This window comes from Grampus griseus, assembly GCF_964374135.1.
Source record: "Grampus griseus genome assembly, chromosome: 18".
Lineage (NCBI taxonomy): Eukaryota > Metazoa > Chordata > Mammalia > Artiodactyla > Delphinidae > Grampus > Grampus griseus.
Window position 1 is genome coordinate 62186987 of NC_139012.1, and position 15462 is coordinate 62202448.

A 15462-nucleotide genomic window follows, 5' to 3' on the forward strand; every position below is an offset into this window, starting at 1 on the left:
TCTGAGAAGATCCCACATGCTGCAGAGCAACGAAGCCCGTGCACCACAACTACTGAGCCTGCGCTCTAGAGCCCACGAGCTACAACTACTGAAGCCCGCGCGCCTAGAGCCCATGCTCCCCAACAAGAGAAGCCACTGCAATGAGAAGCCCACACACCACAACGAAGAGTAGCCCCCGCTCTCCGCAACTAATGAAAGCCCACGCGCAGCAATGAAGACCCAATGCAGCCGAAAATAAATAAATAAATTTATAAAAAAAACAACAGAGGGGGAAAACATAAGAAATGAAACAATGTGGATATCTATAAGCAGGTAGATAAATTCCAAGAAAATCCAGATGCCTATTTTCCTAGAATATGAACTGTATCAAAGCCTGTATCAAAGTGTATCAAAATTTAATATTTTATGGTAATATACAATTACATTTTAGATGGGAGGAATAATTACATTGGCCAAAAATATGATTCACCACCTTTAACATTATAACACAAAAGGATATTACCATTCAAAGTTATACAACTTCCTGACAGCACTATAATCATTCTGAAGTCATTAATCACTATACAGGCAACTCTGCCCTAAGGGTTTGGTAATCTGCTGAAAAATAATCAAGCTAACTTGCATAATGATGGCTTATTATACAAACTGAGTCTACCCATTGCTAAATTACTTGAAGCATTATTTAACAAGACATTTCTCCAAACACTTGTAACTTGAGAGTCAATATAAAAGCCAAGTCACATATCTTCCATGTCCACACCCTTCATAAAATCAGAAAGCATCACCAGTACCCCTGGCCTGGTAGAAAGGACAGAGATTGCTGAGGACTGGGTTTTAGTCCCAGGTTTACTTTTTTCTTTTTTGCGGTACGTGGGCCTCTCACTGTTGTGGCCTCTCCCGTTGCGGAGCACAGGCTCTGGACGCGCAGGCTCAGCAGCCATGGCTCACGGGCCCAGCCGCACCGCGGCACGTGGGATCCTCCCGGACCGGGGCACGAACCCGTGTCCCCTGCATCGGCAGGCGGACTCTCAACCACTGCGCCACCAGGGAAGCCTCCCAGGTTTACTTTTAATCAAAAGTAACCATGATAATCTTCCTGAGCCTGAGTTTCCCAAAAAGCTGTTCTATAAAAATCTACAATTTTATGTTAAACATGTAAGGAAGAAGTTATGTGGATTTATGAATGCATGAGAACAACAAAGGCAGTAACACTGGCCAAGCAACAAATTTACTGCTAGCAACTCAAGAAGTTAGTAGGATTCAGCAGTAATTAACCAAGTACCTAAAGAAAGATAATCCAATGTTTTCCCTTCCCATGTTACTGTGCATCAAAAGGGAAGATGCTAACAAAAAGCTAAACTATGTGCTTATTCTCAAGTAAAAAACAAAAACAAACCAAAAACCCCACAAAAACCAAAAGTACTCTGTAAGACTGAAGTATGTTATAAAACAATATGTACTGGGACTTCCTGGGTGGCACAGTGTTAAGAATCCGCCTGCCAATGCAGGGGACACAGGTTCAAGCCCTGGTCCGGGAAGATCCCACATGCCGATGGAGCAACTAAGCCCATGCGCCAGAACTACTGAGCCTGTGCTCTAGAGCCCGCGTGCCACAACTACTGAAGCCCATGCGCCTAGAGCCAGTGCTCTGCAACAAGAGAAGCCACAGCAATGAGAAGCCCGCGCACCACAATGAAGAGTAGCCCCCATTTGCCGCAACTAGAGAAAGCCTGCGTGCAGCAACGAAGACCCAACGCAGCCAAAAATAAAATAAAATAAATAAATTTATATAAAAAAACAATGTGTACTACGTGAATACAATTTTTTTAAGTATAACGTATAAAGAAAAAGGATATACACACACCAAAATGTACTTCATTGGAGAGATTAGAGGTGATATTTTCTTCTGTTTAAATATATTCCAAATTTCTGTAACATACACTTTGTGATCAAAAATATTTTATTTTATTTAACATCTTTATTGGAGTATAATCGCTTTACAATGGTGTGTTAGTTTCTGCTGCATAACAGAGTGAATCAGCTATACCTATACACATATCCCCATATCTCCTCCCTCTTGCGTCTCCCTCCCACCCTCCCTATCCCACCCCTCTAGGTGGTCACAAAGCACGGAGCTGATCTCCCTGTGCTATGCGGCTGCTTCCCACTAGCTACCTATTTTACGTTTGGTAGTGTATATACGTCCATGCCACTCTCACTTCGTCCCAGCTTACCCTTCCCCCTCCCCGTGTCCTCAAGTCCATTCTCTACGTCTGCATCTTTATTCCTGTCCTAAGTATTTTAAATGAAACTAAAGCTTAGTTATTTTAATTATGCTTACCCCCTAAGCTGTTAAAAGTTTTAAGAGGTATTCTTGCTTTCAATTCACAACCTAGGGTGGCAGAATGTTTCAGGCAAATCTGTAAAATGAGTTTTTAATATAAACTTAAATGTAGAAGGTGTGAATGTAAAAGGGTACAGCCAACATGGAAAACATTATGGAAGCTCCTCAAAAATTAAACATAGAATTACCATTTGATCTAGCAACTCCACTCCTAGTGTAAAGATTTTAAAGCAGGGACTCCAGATAGTTGTACACCAATGTTCAAAGCAACATTATTCACAACAGCCAGAAGATGGAAAACCCAAATATCTATCAACAGATAAATGGATAAACAAAATGTGGTATCTACCTACAACGGAATGTTACTCAGCCTTGAAATGAAATACTGACACACAGTACAATAGGAATGAACCTTCAAGACATTATGCTAAGCGAAATACGCCAGACACAAAAGAATAAATACTGTATAAGTCCACTTACACAAGGTACCTAGAATAGTTAAATTCACGGAGACAGAGTAGAATGAGGTTGCCAGGGCCTAGGTGGTATGGGTTTGGGGAGTTATTATTTAATAGATACAGAATTTCAGTCAGGATGATGAGAAAGTTCTGGAGACTGAGAACGATGACACTGGCATAACTTAATGTCATTAAACCGTATACTCAGAAACGGTTAAAATGATAAATTTAATGTTATGTATATTTTACCACAACTTTTAAAAATCAAATAATGATCCCATGGGCTTTTATCAAGCCTGTATTAATAAACTCAAAGATGCATTTTTAAAAATTAAATGTAGAAGTTTCAGACCTAAAAAATAATTCTGGGAAAGTATAATCATAATTCTGTCTTGGGAAGGCAAGCTCAGATTAGGGAAATTCTGAATGGAACATTTCTAAAAGAAATATTACCTTCTTAGAACTTACAGCAATTCAAACTAGACCAAACGAATTGCCTCGATGAACAGGTCCTTCCAGGGCTTGATTGATAATCATAAAAATGAGTTGTAATTAGCATGTCAGTTATGTTAAGTAGTTAACTTGTGAAGTTCAATGAGATAGTGACTTTTTTGCATTATTTTTATTCATTATTTTATTTAGGAAATTCTCATAAATAGCACTGACATGTTCAGACTGAATTATCACTCATGCATTAACAGGTGAATCAATGATTTTTTTGCTCTATGGAGATAAAGCAAGGACAGAAGAACAGAAAAGAAAAATGGAAGCAGAGATTGGAAAAGAGTTTAATGCTCTCAAAGGATAATATGCCAACCCACTTGGATCTCCATATTTTCTTTGGCACTTGAAAATACATCCTGTGTTCCCACAGACTAACTCTGTGTCCATTAGTACTACAGATCTATATCCCATTCCCTGGGATGGCTTTTCCTAGCGACTGGCACTGTCCCTCAGAGAGCTGGTGGCATGGGGAAGAAAAGGTTATTTCATTTTACACTCTGAAAGCAAATTCAATCAAGAGGACAAACACAGACCTTCCAACTTTAGAAATCTATATCTAGAACTGGAAGACTGAAGGAGTAATGTAGCAGCCAATCTTTTGAACCCTCTAAGAGCACATTTGTTTTCCCTTCCCCTAAGAACCAAGTGTTAAGAGAGGGTGAGGGGAAGGCTTTGTTTTACTGATCCAGCAAAAATATATTTGAATATGTCTACAGAGTTTAAAAAACAACATGAAATAAAGAAAATAATATAGGAAAACTTTGTTTTTGATGAAATAATGGTCTCAATACTAAACAATACCAGAAATTTAGGGTTGCCTCGTAAGCCAGCACGTGGCTTCACAGAGACCTCAACGCCCAAATTCTAACCAGGTGTATTTGGCGCAAAGGAGACTGATGTTACTGATGAGACTTTACACCTCCCAACCCATGTTCTGCTGACCTAAGAGCTTGCTAAGGAAAAGAGGTCAAAACAGAGTGAGCAACCCAGAACTGGTTAGCCCCGAGATTCTGACTGCTTTTCTGGTGTCATCCTTCGGGCATGAAGTGACTTGTATCATTCTTTATCTTGGAAGCTGATATCCTCACAGGAAACACGAAGGACTCTGAACGTTGGGACAATCCATTGAAAATGGCCTGTATGTTCCTCAGCACACAAGCCATAGCCAGGTTTAGACTATTTGAAACAGCAATGTCAAATATGAAAAATGATTTTTTAATGGCAAAAAAACTTTAATTAAAGCACTTACACATAAACTGAAGATTCCTAATAGAGGGTTCTCTATTTTCATAAACTGGATGGGTGATGATTTTACTTCTCAGTTTAGTTGCTAACCCGCCTTACAACAGGAATTTATAGTTAATGAGCTACTGATAAAGTCTAAGATGCCTTGCCAAAAAAACCTCTGCCGTTATGATAATGTGAACAAAATGATAGTATATATTAATTCTTCTGACAATGACCCCATATACAATAATGCGGGGGGAAATCATAAAGCAATACAATCATGGCCCCTGCCTCTGAGGAACTTCAGGACTAACAGAAAGTCAATCCTAGTAAGTGGAAACCTAGAATGCAAATGCAGTGAAACAACTAAGCAAGCACTGAGATGCAACATGCAAACATACAGCCCACGTGATACATGCAAATGGAAAAAAAATATGTGCACAACAATTACTATATAAAAATTATGTCTCCCAGAAAACTGTTACATGAAATCCCAGAACTCAAATTCTCAGTATTGTAAGCATATGACAAAATGTAAGCATTTCCTCAGTGAAGATCATCCGGGTTTCCTGCAGGAACAAGTGCTTTTTCATAGCCTTCTTCCTTTTTCACCAACAGAAGTTCCCATTTGAAGACAAAAGATTTAAGGGTGTGGCCATCTTTCCCTATTTTTGAGTACATTATATTTCAATTCTCAGAAAACTTTCAAACAGAGGAAACAGGAATAGGGTTTGGGGTAAACTTCTGGGGCACAACTTTACAACTCATTATGTCATATATCCACGCTACAGCAAAAGCAATTCAAAAAACCTCTCAAGTTACAGAAGAGCCACATGTTACTCATAGCATTTTCTTCCATACTTATTCTGATGAGCTTTTTGAGACTGAGCAGATGCTACAATTCTGATTTGGACACCAAATGTGTTTCCCAGGTCCAGACAAGCCTCTGAAAGAATCGGCCTAAAAGGCTTTTAAATAAAAATACACTTTAAAACTATTTCACCTATCCTCTGGTATAACTACATCAAAGGAGCAAAGTTTCAGAGATTTGCTGAGACACTGATGCTGTTACAGGTAGAACAGCTGTCATCCACTTCTCTTTTCTGCAATATTACTGCACTGCAAGAATGAAAACGAAAGAATGTCCTGAATACTTGACATATTCCACAAAGACTAAGGGACTCTAAGAATGTAGCATTCTCCAGAGGAGTTTCTGCCGTCCTTCATAAAGATGCAGCTGTACAGGTGACAAGGTAACCCTCCTAGCTTCATTTAAAGACCACATGCTGGGCTTCCCTGGTGGCACAGTGGTTGAGAGTCCGCCTGCCGATGCAGGGGACACGGGTTCGTGCCCCGGTCTGGGAAGATCCCACATGCCGCGGAGCGGCTGGGCCCACGAGCCATGGCCGCTGAGCCTGCGTGTCCAGAGCCTGTGCTCCGCAACGGGAGAGGCCACAACAGTGAGAGGCCCGCGTACCGGAAAATAAAATAAAATAAAATAAAGACCACATGCTGCTGTCTTAGAATTTCCTAACACTCACTGTGATTCCCCTTTGCCTCATCAGTTTCCTTCAAATTCATCACTCATTTAAGAAGACTACTGTCACCTCCCAACCACCAACAGGTTACTTAACACGAAGCACAATTTGCAACAATGGCCTCAGGAAGCAATTCTTAAGCCCCATCATCCAAGAGGCTGCTTTCATTTCATTGCACAGAAGCTTTAGGCAATTCTAGGAAGTCGGGAATCTGACCACTCATTGTAAGTGACAAAAAAATTTTACTGAAGCCAAGTGTTCGGGTTAGCAAAGCAAACAACCCAAGTGGCAAAAGCATTAGCAACAAAAAAGAATAACATTCAGGGTTGTGAAGCTGACTATGTTGCTTTTACAAAACACTTTTATTTTCAAAAGGAAACCAGAAAAAAAAAACCTCCATGATTACAAATAATTTTCTTCTATGGTTTTGTGTTTTTTTTTGCACCAAACATACAGACTTTGCAAAATAGACTACATAAAAATAGATGGGTCAACAATTAAAGAAATGGATAGGACACAATAATAGTTCATTTTATTTTCCTAATAAGTCCAAGGCTGGAATGGAGGGGCCCAAGTTCAAACCTATTTATGGTATCATGAACCTCTCCTACGGGGACATCTTTGAAGTGATTTCATCTACTAGTCTCTGCTGCATGAAAAGTATCAACTGTGCCCTGTAATGGCCTAAAGCCAAACTAAAATTCCAGCAATAGACAGGCAGAACCACACTACATTCACTCCGTAAATGTTTACTGAAAGTCCTCTAGGTAAACATGACACACAGCCAACATCGCCCTCTCACCCCCAGCAGAACTTCCATGTGATCAGGGGGGTCTAGGCACATAAACAGATGCTCACCACAGTGTGGCCATGCTCTGACCGGGAGGTTTGGATGCTACTGAATCACCCGAATCAGAAAGTGTCAAGTACCTGAAGAGAAGGCAAGCAGCTGGAACAGTGAACATATATGCCAGGTAAAAGTCTGGTGGAGGAACTGAAAGAAATTCAGCACAGTTGTAGCCAAAAAACTTAGACTATCCAAAGAGCAACACGTAACCACTGAAGGATCTTAAGCAGGGAAGTGGCGTGATCAGGTATGTATGTCTGTGAAAGATACTTTGGCAGAATGTACAGACTAGATGGGGGTGATGGGGGAGACATACTCAGAGCCTAAGGCGGCTGCAGGAACCAGGAAAGAAAGAATGGAAGCCTATGCCAGGGAAACGCAAGTGGGGGAAAACAGGTAGACTCAAAAGCATTCTGTACCTGACTGAATGGGAGGAGGGAGCAGGATAAGGAAAAAGGCAGAGCCAAGGCTTACACTCAGATGCTCAGCTTAGGCAGTGAGCGATCTGTAATGCCACTTACTATGGTAGAGAGAACACAGCTAGTTTCAGGAGGAGATGAGGAATTCTACCCTGGACATTTTACCTTTAGCTACCTGTGGGATATCAAAGTAGGCATGTCCAGGGCTTCCCTAGTGGCGCAGTGGTTGTGAGTACGCCTGCCGATGCAGGGGACACGGGCTCGTGCCCTGGTCCGGGAAGATCCCACGTGCCGCGGAGCGGCTGGGCCCGTGAGCCATGGCCGCTGAGCCTGCGCGTCCGGAGCCTGTGCTCCGCAGCAGGAGAGGCCACAAAAGTGACAGGCCCGCGTACAGCAAAAAAAAAAAAAGTAGGTATGTCCAATAGATATTTATAAATCTGAAGATCAAGAACGATCTGTATAGATACATACATATATGTATAACCACTTTGCTGTACACCTGAAACTAACACAATATTTGTAAATCAACTATACTTCAATAAAAAGAATAATTTTAAGAAGAAAGAGATCTGGATTGGAGATTTGGCAATTTGGCATGAGATCACTCAGGAAAAAGTGTGTAGAGTAAGAAGAGAAGATGATATCGGACAGAACTCAAAGGAACTCTGACAGCAAAGGGACAATGGGTGCTCCATAACAGAGACGGAAGGAACAGGCAGAATAGGAAGATACAGGAGAACAGTGACACAGAAGCCCAGGGGCGTGAGCATCACACAGAGGAGGCAGTGTCAGTGTCGGACGCGGCTGAGAGGCCAAACAAGGTAAGGACAGAGAACGGTCCACAGGATTTAACAAAAATTGTTGCTGACCTTAAGAAGAGTTTCAGTGAGGCTGTGGATGGACAAGGCCAGGCTGCGGCAAGTTGAGAGCGTGTGAAAGGTGAAGAGGAGGAAACAGTGAATGGAAAGAACTTGCTCAAGAAATTTGACTGTGAAGAGGGGCCTCCCTGGGGGTGCAGTGGTTGGGAGTCCGCCTGCCAATGCAGGGGACACAGGTTTGAGCCCTGGTCCGGGAAGATCCCACGTCGCGGAGCAAATAAGCCCGTGCGCCACAACTACTGAGCCTGCGCTCTAGAACCCACGAGCCACAGCTACTGAGCCCACGAGCCACAACTACTGAGCCCGCATGCCACTACTACTGAGCCTACGTGCCTACGGCCCGTGCCCCGCAGCGGAAGAGGCCACCGCAATGAGAGGCCCATGCACCGCGGCGGGGAATGGCCCCTGCTAGCCGCAACTGGAGGGGGCCAGCGCACAGCAGCGGGGACCCAACGCAGCCAAAAATAAATAAATTTATTTAAAAAAAGAAAAAGAAATTTGACTATGAGGGAAAAAGGAGAACGGGGGTAGTAACTGTAAAATGGGCTGGAGCTGAAGGACATATTTTGGATGATCTTTTTATTCCAAACATGTTAGAGACCTGAAAATGTTTAAATGTTATTGGGAAGGAGTCAGTAGAAAGACAGAGGAGAGGACATAACTAAATGAGGTTTCTGAGAAAGACTAGGGAATGGGATCTGAAGCAGAGGTGCACATAAGCTATAGAAAGCTGGGGAATCTTCCACACAACACAAGAGAAGGACAGATACGATGAAAGGGAGTTTAAAGGTTGGGGAACCAGAGGTTGGAGGTAATTTCTTTCTTTAGCATTCTCTCTGCTATTGAGACTCTGCTAAAAGAGGCTGCATTTTTCAGTTCCACCACCAATTTATGAGGGCTCCAATTTCTCCATATCCTCACCTAATTATTGTCTGTCTTTATCGTTATAATCATCCTAGTGGGTGTGAGGTGGTAGGTCATTGTGGGTTTGATTTGCATTTGAGGGCATTCTCTCCTGAGGTCACCAATTCTCCCAGTGAAGGAAGATGGAAGGCTTACTGTTGAGAACAAAAGGGGAGGTAGCAACAGAAAATGGGGTGAAGCAATAAAAACAAGGGTCTCAAGTCTGAAGCAGCCACCAGGGAGGATGGGAAAGAGCACTGACCAGGGAAACCTAAAAAGATGCTAAGACAGAGCCCGGGGGGAGTTGGAGACCATAAGTCTATAAAGGCATCCATTTGATCTCCTGTGAGCTTTTCTTCTCCCAGAAAAGAGGTTTTTTTGGTTTTCTGGGTTTTTTTTTAAACCGAACTAACCAGAATTGGAATGGAAAGTTGCTCAGAGAACTTTTTCATTTAAAGGCAGGAAGAAGTGCCCCTGAAAAATCCATCAGTTATTTTTTAAAGTCCTGCAACATATCCATTAGAAACGACAGTCTGCATAAGATTCACTCTCCTTGACCCTTGAGAGCAAAGCACCTCTCAAGACATGTGTTCACTGCAGATCTTACATCTGTACTGTCAAGACTTATGACTACAAGCATGGTGCTAAATTGAGCAAATGGCCAACTGCAAGGAACACCACACATCTGTCATCTCAACAACTGGCAATTCCTTTAAAATATGTCAGATACTCCTATCACCAAGTGTTAAGACTGATAGTAACAATCATATATACAAATAATAACCAACTACACAAAAGAAAATGACTTTTGACTTAACCAGTTACGTAGTAGTCGACATAGCCAGTCTTCAGTTTAATCAATTCAGTAAGTACATCCCTATGTTAATATGAAGTAAAGATTTAACTCATTTAGAGATTTATCTTTAAAGCATGCCACTGCATATGCTGGCCACAATTTTGTGCTCAGGGATCCCATCTTGGAACTGACTTACATGTGAACCACATTTATACCCAGGGTTAGTTACCTTTTGCTGAGTAATATGGCATTCCTGAAACTCAGTGGCTTAAAACAACGGCAATTTGCTATTTCTCTCAATTCTGTGTTTTGATTGGGCTCAGCTGGGGTCACAGGCACTGGGAACTTGACTAACTAGGGCTGAAACAGGCCTTGCTCGCATCTCTCTCTCAGGTGGGCTCTCTTTCTCCACCTAGTCTAGCCCAAGCCTCTGTACATGCTGTTGGCCTCCAAGAGGGTAAATGCTGGAGCTGCCAGGCCTCTTAAGGACTAGGTCCAGAACTGGCACAATCACTTCCACCACATTCTACTGGTCAAAGTCAGTCACAAGGCCAGCCTAGATTCAGAGGGAGCAGAAACAGACGGCATCTCTTGATGGGAGGAGAAGCAGTAGTGGAGGGATGGGAGGAATTGCTGGCAGTCATCTTTGGAAAACACCTCTACCACAGCTGTAAACAGTATTACTGAATGTTTTACACAATACCACTTGAGTTCAGGATTGAAGCACTAGAGAGGGGATAGACTTTGTCTATTTCCCAAACTAGAACTTTTTCTTAAGCATGGAAAAGAATACCTGGGCAAAATATTCTTTTTCCCCCATGGAATGCTAAGCTTAGAAAAGCCATGGAATCTTTTCTGGGGTTGTGGAATAAATAGAGACCATCCTTCAGGAACGGTCTGAGTATAATCTTCCCCAGATGAGACTCATCATTTTCTGAAGTCATTTCACACTTTACAATATATTATGTATGCATGAGTATGATATCATTTTTTAAAGTATATCTAATACTAGAAAACATAGAGGTCTCCCCAACTATTTGAATTCTTGCTATCCAAACTCTATCTAAACTCAAGAAGCAAATAGATTTGGATAAATTCTTCAATACTCAAACTTTTGTAACTGGCTCTCCTAGGCTCAAGAATGAACTAGATTTGGATATCACAGTATCTCTTACAATCTGGAATCTCACTATCTGAACACAGCAACCCAGTAAATCTGTCTCATAAAAAGGACTTACACCCCAGGGCTTCCCTGGTGGCGCAGTGGTTAAGAATCCACCTGCCAATGCAGGGGACAAAGGTTCAAGCCCTGGTCCAGGAAGATCCCACATGCCGCGGAGCAACTATGTCTGTACGCCACAACTACTGAGCCTGGGGTCTAGAGCCCGTGCTCTGCAACAAGAGAAGCCACCGCAATGAGAAGCCCGCGCACCGCAACAAAGAGTAGCCCCCGCTCACCGCAACTAGAGAAAGCCCGCGCACAGCAACAAAGACCCAACACAGACAAAAATAATTTAAAAAAAGGGCTTACACCCCAAAATATTAACTTGTTATCTTTAGATGATATAAATTACATGTAATGTACATTCTTCTTTATGCTTCTGCTTGGATTCTAGATTCCTTGAGGGTCCAAACCTTGTTTCCCATGCCTGTCTTACTCTTTAATGTAGTACACACAGAAGGAACAGCATAATAATAATAATAAAGGTCTTAAAAATTAAATAAATTCAAAAAAATTTTAAAAAATAAAGAGCGATGCTTTCTCCAAAAAAAAAATAATAATAATAAAGGTCTTTGACTTCCCTTCAGTTTCATCTTCCCCACTCTTTCAGATAAAGGAGGACACTGTCTCAGACTCCTCAGCTTGAACTGCTGATTATTAAGATGTAGCCAAGCTCTTGTTGGACCACAGAGGCAACGCTTTAAAAATTTTAAAAGAATTTTTTTAAAGCTACAAACTTGATTGCATTGGTTTTTATGGCTATTTGATTTCCGAAGTTCTCAGAACTTGATCATTTGGATCACACATAAAAGCCACCGTGGAAGAAATCTCTTTAGAGATTAATATCCCCTCTTCAAGAGAAATGCTGGAGGGTAGAAAAAAAGGACCTGTCTAAAAGTATTAATAAATGGACTGGTATTTTCACAATGATTAAAAGATACCCATTCCACAGATCAACTGCTATATTAATAGAATCTAAATATACAGTTACATATTCAACCCTGAAAGCAGCTTAAAAAGGTGAAATTCACCAGCGCCCACTTCAAATGGATACTTTCTAAAATCTAAAGCACACTATAAACTGTTGTCAGGGTTAAATCATTTTTCCATTCCTTTCAGCATTATATACCTTGGTATTTTCATGTTACTAGCTCACAACGCACACCAGCTTCAGCAACTCATAGTATTTGCCTCCAAGGGCTATAATCTTCCCCCCAAAAAGAAAAGGCCAAAGACAAATAAGACTATGAATCTGGGGGGGGGTTAAGTGTTATAATATTACTTTATAAAATTGTAATCCCCAGGTGCAGAGTTCTGCAGCAGATGACTTCGGAGAGTCTCACATACAAATAAATATAAACAAAAAGCTTACTTACGAGAGCAGACCAGAGCGTGCCTAGATGTTCATCTCAAATATAATAGAGTAGGTAGTCTACCCGAGGCAGGACAAGAAATGTCTTTTCATTCGGTTCATCGCACTCCTGGATAAAAGTCCCTATTAAGTGAAACCCCTTGGTGGACTCCGTGGTGTGGGGGAAAGGGAAACAGCGTATAGTTTGTGACATTCGGAGGCGAGGAAGAGATGCTAAGGGCCGAGGGAGGACCGGGAGAGTCGGAGGGGAGGTCTCCTCTCACGCAAACAGCGTCGAGAGCAGAGACAGACTTCAGCTACGAGCAAAACCGCGTCCCTGAAGCTCAAAAAAGAGAGGGAGTAGGGAAAACTTTCCCGACCTTCTCCCAACCCTGTCCCCCCTCCTCTTCGGAAGAAACGCTAGCAAAGGCGCTAACGGTGCGGAGCCGGCCGCCCCATCACCCGCCCGGATGCAGCGCCCAGCGGACGGGGGGCCGGGGGACCCGGACCGGAGGGCGGGAGGGAGAGCGCAGGAGTAACAGGGCGCGCCGGCCAGGCCCGCGGGGAAGGGGGAGCAAGGAGAAGGCAGGGGCGAAAGGGGCCTCCGCGAGCTCGGGCCCGCGCCCCCCCTTCCCCACGGCTACCTGGGAGGCCAGCCGCGGCCGCGCGCCGTCCATGTAGGCCCAGCAGCCGGGAGCGCCGGGAGGACCTCGCAAGCGTTGCGGGACCCAGCGAGTGGCGGGCTTAAAGGCGGAGCTGGCGAGTGGGCCGGGGGCCGGGCTGCCGGGTCACGTGGGCCGGGCCGCCTCACGTGATACCGCCTCCCAGCTCGCTCGGCCAGCCCCGGGCAAATCCGCTCGCCGGGCAGGCTGGGATCCTGTAGTCTCTCGGCCCTGGGCCGGCGGGCACGGGACTCCTCAAGAAGCCGATTGGCCGTCCGAATCCGCCCCCAGGCTCTGCGGAGAGTCGCGGTCGCGCTCGGTGGCTGCCGAGACTCAAAGGCTTTTGTCTCTCTGGGAACCAGGGACGCGCGAGGGGCGGGCTCCTGCCGCCCTCCCTGGATGATTGATTGGCCGTGGGGAGGGCCGTCCAGCCACCCCAAAGGGACCTAGGACGGACATGCAATTGGAAACTCCTCTCCCTGCTCCATAGCGCGCCCTACCCACGTGGGCATTACTGAGGTGGTGCTTGCAGGGAACAAAGGGCCTCGGAGGAGAGGCTCGTTTTACTCCAGAAACGCCCCCACCATCCCCCCATTTATCTACCGGTCGAAAAGCCCCTAAGGGCCGGGAATAGAGAAGGTGGCAACTGAACCAAGATCAGAAGGAAGGAGGGAGTGAGGCACAGGGCCCAGGTAATGGAAGGAAGGAAGCGGTACCTCGGGGAAGCAGGCTGTCAAGATTGGAAGGGACCTAAGACAGCAAAAGACCCATTTTTTTTTCTTGTTATAAATGAGTAAACCGAGGCTGGGAGTGGAGATGCTTCCTGGTGCTTCATGCAGCCTAACATCTATTGAGACCACAGTCATCTTTATAAAGTACTGCACAGCTTTCTGGAAACTCCCTGGCTCTACAGTATAAAGTCCCAACTTCTTGGCATAACTTTCCAAGCAATTTTGTTTAAACTTTCCCCATTTAAATAGGAAAACACAGCATTTTCTAAGCTAAAAGAAGCCTACTTTTCCTCATCTTCCAGCGCTTGTGCAGTACTACTGGAGGCTCTGGCTGCAGAGAATTCCTGTTTTCCTTGACTGCTCAATTTTCCTTAGATTACTTACTTTTTCCCTCAGTTGCTTTACTCCTCTTTATGTTTGTTCATTCTTTTGCCTCAGCCTGAAATGCCTTGAGTCAGCACCCTCTCCTCCCATAAAGAAAACCAGAACCAGACAGTAGTTAAGGCAGTAAAAACAGATTTTAATCAAAAACTATTGCAATAGGGGAACTGAGCCCAGTTGTATACAGAGGTTTCTTTTCCCCTATTGCAATAGTTCCTGAATAAACTCTGTTCTTACTGCTTTAACCACTGTTGAGCCCTTGTTATCTTTAACAACACGCCAAGGTACACATCAGTCTCCTACTCATCTTTCAAAATCCAGGTCAAATACCACCTACTCTTGTCTTCCTACCCTGCATCCTCCTCCTGATTCAACAGCATCGGCAGCTGAAGTTCATTCAGATGGTGTCAGATGTAACTCCTTCCCTGATTTCCAGGACCTTGTACATATTCTGATACATAAATCTCACATTGCTCAAAAATGTACTGTTCACTTCCTCTAAGAAGTAAATTATCTATCCCTATCTTCTTCCCTAGATTATAAACTCTTTAAAACAAGACTTCTGGGCTTATTTCTGTGCCCTCAGTAGCCAGTGAATGAGGAGGGTCCATGTGGTAGGCCCTCAACATCCACTGAGGGAAGGTCCACGTGATAGACCCTTAATATCCACTGAACGAAGTGGCTTGACCAAGGTAGCGGTTCAGTGAATTTACTAAAAGAGGCCTACTTTTCTCAAAACACTGAAGTCAGTTTCTTTAGGTATCAACCTGATCAAAATTACTTCAATAAAACATGTTTGAGAAAAAATGGGGGTTTGCGTCATCGAACACTTCCTGAGCACTCACTGCTTATCGTGTGCCTGATGCTGTATTTGCAGCATCTTGGAGGATGAAAAGTTGAATAAGACATGGTTGCTGATCTCAAGGAAGGTGTAGTCTGGTTATTCCAGTCCAGGGTGAAAAGTGTGATACAGAATGCTTAAGTGAACACATATGGGGGACCACGAATTATACAGGGGGTTAGGAAAAAACTTCCTGGGAAGGTGAATTTCGTGGACAAGTGGTAGTTAGATGAAAAAGGGAGGGAAGGCTCTTCCAGAAGAGAGAGCAGTGTGTTCAAAGATAGGGAAGCCTGAAACAGTGTTATTTAAGAAAAGCAAGTAACACCTGACTGGCTGCACTTGATTACCTCATTTACATCT

At 43.6% G+C, this 15462-nt stretch overlaps 1 protein-coding gene across 2 annotated transcripts in view; it reads right to left on the minus strand.

Moving 5' to 3' along the window:
• RCBTB1 (RCC1 and BTB domain containing protein 1) overlaps window positions 1-13237 on the minus strand; it is a 50154-nt gene extending 36917 nt beyond the window's left edge. Inside the window, exons 1-2 of one of the 2 annotated variants that reach the window (XM_082676016.1) lie at window positions 13132-13223; window positions 12513-12617 (exon numbers count right to left, since the gene is read on the minus strand). The gene's annotated coding sequence lies outside the window, so the exon portion shown is untranslated. Of the gene's footprint in view, window positions 1-12512; window positions 12618-13131 lie in introns of both variants that reach the window. The other variant, XM_082676015.1, reaches the window with a different exon arrangement.
• Window positions 13238-15462: the final 2225 nt, after the last annotated feature.